Here is a 3,762-nt window from a genome sequence, read left to right on the forward strand (position 1 = left end):
AAAGTGCGAATGATCGTATAAGTTTTCTATTGATTCTAAGCTTACCGAGGTATTTCTCGCTTTTGTACATCATATAAAATGTTTGTCTGATTATATCTTAAGTGGAATCTTGTTAATTGAGAATTTAATCGAACAACTCTCGATACATTTCAAATAACATTTATAATAGTTATATTTAGAAAGTTCTTGCTGATTTCTGTGCGGAGATATTTTATTATTTTATATTGAATTTGCCTTAACAGTGATAAAGCATTGTATGAGTGATTCTTTTGTTCGAATTTATGTATGTTATCAGGCATTCTTGCTCACAATTGTGTTTTTGTTTTAAATGTTTGTATCGAGCGAATTATCGTTGCATAGTAGATTATTACTACTCTGATAGGACTGTATTATTGCATTTGGATAATGAATTAAACTTGATATAAAAGAGACTATTATGAATTGGAATATTGGTTGCTACTGAGATTTTATGTAGAAATTATGTATAGTGACTTTATAGAATTATGCAACAATATTGTATAAAATGTCTGGTTGCGTTCTGTTGGATTGGTTAAGAACTTTTATTGTTATAAAATGATAAGTATAAGATTTTCTATGTGCTTCAAGAGAATTAAATGGATCTGAACAATGTATTATTATTAAGAAATACATATTATTAGTATTATTAATAACATTTGTTATATTTATCTTTAAGTGAGCTGGACTGATGCTTGCTATAGGTGTAAAGATGATCAGCTGACTGACGTCGTTAGTATAACATGTAATACAATGTTGTACAAAACAGTGGTGGTATATATCCATATGAATAAACAATACTGTATGGATTTTAACCTGTTTATTTGATGGCTCAATACAAGGTTCGTATAAACGAATAAAATAGAACTGAGGAAATAAATAAATAAACCTGCTGTATATAAAGGAGGGGGCATTTCTTTTCCTCTTCCTATTTACCTGATCGGTGTGGCTTGAACTTTTGAAGATTCCTGAAACAAATAAAGGTCATTATTAAATTGTGATTGAAGAACAATATAATTGGATGAACTTAGTTATTGTCTTGCATATAATGTATATATGCTTATTGGTTCAAAGTAACTGATTATTAGTAAAGGAACATTAAGTAATATATTATTGAATTGAAATAAAGTGAATTATTAGAGTTGTTTTACTGTCCTTGATCTTTTGTTATTGAAGTACATATATGATTCTCATTATACATATGTCGTGGATGGTACCTAAAATAAAGAAATAAATATTAATGAAAGAGCACTCCAATAATAAATAACTGACTTGAAATGTTTTTTGTGTATATTATGTCGAATAGCTTTTCTTTTGATTTATTACTGATGCTTGGTCGTGAATGAACTGTGTCGTGTTGAACTTTTATATGTTAAATATATTGTTTCTTGGGTCTATTAACATAGAGTGGGACAGTTACCAGGAACAATCTATATATATGAATAGAGTCTCACCAAGAGAAGGAAAACTCTTGTAAATAAGACCGGGCAAAAAACACATGGACATGGAAAAGAATACGGAAATAAACGTCTCGGCGTCGGATACCGAGAACCGGCACATGGGGGTATCGTCCCTGCCCCCCATGGGTCGTCATCCTGTGAAGGGCTAGCTTCTGCGTCTCTGGCGAGCGCAGGAACAAAAGCGGTTATCGCCAGCGTGGAAAGACTCGGTTCTGCGATCACCATTCTTCCTGCGAGGAGAGGATCCTACTCGAGCTCCGTACGAGGTAATGGATTATCGCGTCCGAGGTCGCCTATACTGGATGTCTCACATCTTTGTCATACGGACTATTCCGATTCGGAGGACATGGTGATATCAGAGGAGTCGCTGGATCACCTGAAAAAGAAAAATAAAATAAAACTAGCAGATTAAGAAAGAGGAAGAAGCAAGGGTCTCCTAAAGATAAAGAAGTAGAAGAGGAGAGATTTGCAACTCGCTTTTCTACTAAAAATAGAAAAAGAGTAGATGAAGAAAGGGCGGGCTTAGAGCTTGAGCACGCAACTCAGATATGCTTAAAAACCAATGACATGATTGATGCTACCGAAACGATAAGGAGGAAATCTCCTAATATCCAAGGATCGCTTAGCGGTCAAATGAAGGTCTTCCTTGAGGTCATTCAAAGAGCAAGTACCTTACTATCTATAAAAACGTCCTCAATTGAGGATCCTGATTACTGGAAAAACAGATTCTACGCAATGGAAAAAATGTCTATGGAGGAGAAATGTAAGTCGAAAGCATTGGAAGTCGAATTACAAGAGGTAAAAAGGGTTGCCAGAATCAAAGAATCTTATGCTATTGAAGTTCCGAATAATAATCCACTACATGTTATTGATGGAGAATTGACCTCTGCTTCTACACGTCAAGAACCTAAAAGTATTTCTCTTAGAGACAGGAAGATTGTAATCGGAATGAATGATCCTAAAAGACCTGAACAAAATGACTGGAACAATTTATCTAAAAATAAAATGGATAGACTGGATATGGATTTGGCAATGATACGTATCTTGGATAAGCTTGGTGATGGGATGAGTCATCTGATAAAAGAAACGAGGCTTCTGAGGGAGGATCTCGGTGCGCTCCGTGATGTCTATGGCTCTGTCCTGGGTGGTCCTGCTCCAGCGGCTTTACCTGAAACAAAAAGAAGGAACTTTAATAAGTTAAGTGATAATGAAGATAATAATTTAAGCTACGCTAAAATCCTAAAGTCGGATATTACAAATAGAACTAGTAAAATTAAAAAAGGAAAGAATAAAAATTCGAAAAACTCGCGGAATAAACGTGGGGAAGACTCGGCTACCTCAACCGATCTTTCCTATCTTAAAACTAGAAAGGAGGTTGCTTTTGCGGGTGATATACGCAGTAGACATTTGAACAAGGTAGATTCGTCGTATCTGATGACAAGTGCCAGTGGCGACGATATAACTAACCTGGATATTCGGAGTGGACACGAAAGGTCAACAGTAAGTTTGAATAAATCTACGCTAAAACGATCGTATAAAGAAGTAGCTGAATCTCGATCCGACTTAGAGCCGAAGAGAGCCGCTTCACGGAATCTGGAAAATAGAGAGACGTTAAATTCTCTTAAGAGAAAGGTACCGCACGGCGGCAGTTTCCATCCTTCTGGAGGGAACTGACCTAACATATTCAAGTATATTAAGTAGGGCACGAGAAAAAATATCTCTTAGCGAATTAAATATTTCGGATACTCGTTTAAAAAGGGCGGCGAATGGAGGAGTCATCTTAGAGATTCCCGGAGATGATGCGGGAATCAAAGCGGATAGGCTCTGTGATAGGCTTAAAGCCTTGTTCGCTGATGATGGGGGTGTCTACGTGCGCAGACCCACTAAGTTGGCACCACAGTGTAAGAATATAAGGTGATTTCACGGCAACAAATTTTTGTGATTTTTCTGTCATTGTTCCACATTGAACCGCTAGGTGGCTACGTGTTGAGGGACTTTAAATATATATATATGGGGCATTCTTTCTCAACTTTACACCCATGCTGCCCATTTTCTATTTGATCTAAAAATTTTTGAAAAAATCTTAAAATTTACAGAAAAATGTAAGCTTTCCAATGGCGCGTGGCAAAATTATCAAATTCAATTGGATCATACTTAAAATTTCAGAAAACCGAAAAAAAAAATAAAAACGGTAATTATTCAAGTGTAGCGATTATTCATTCGACGTTTTTCTCTTCCAATTAACACTTTCGAGTACTCTGTTTATCTGTGCACTGTCACATGAGTC

The sequence above is a fragment of the Linepithema humile genome, chromosome 7 (assembly GCF_040581485.1).
Source record: "Linepithema humile isolate Giens D197 chromosome 7, Lhum_UNIL_v1.0, whole genome shotgun sequence".
Taxonomy (NCBI): Eukaryota; Metazoa; Arthropoda; class Insecta; order Hymenoptera; family Formicidae; genus Linepithema; species Linepithema humile.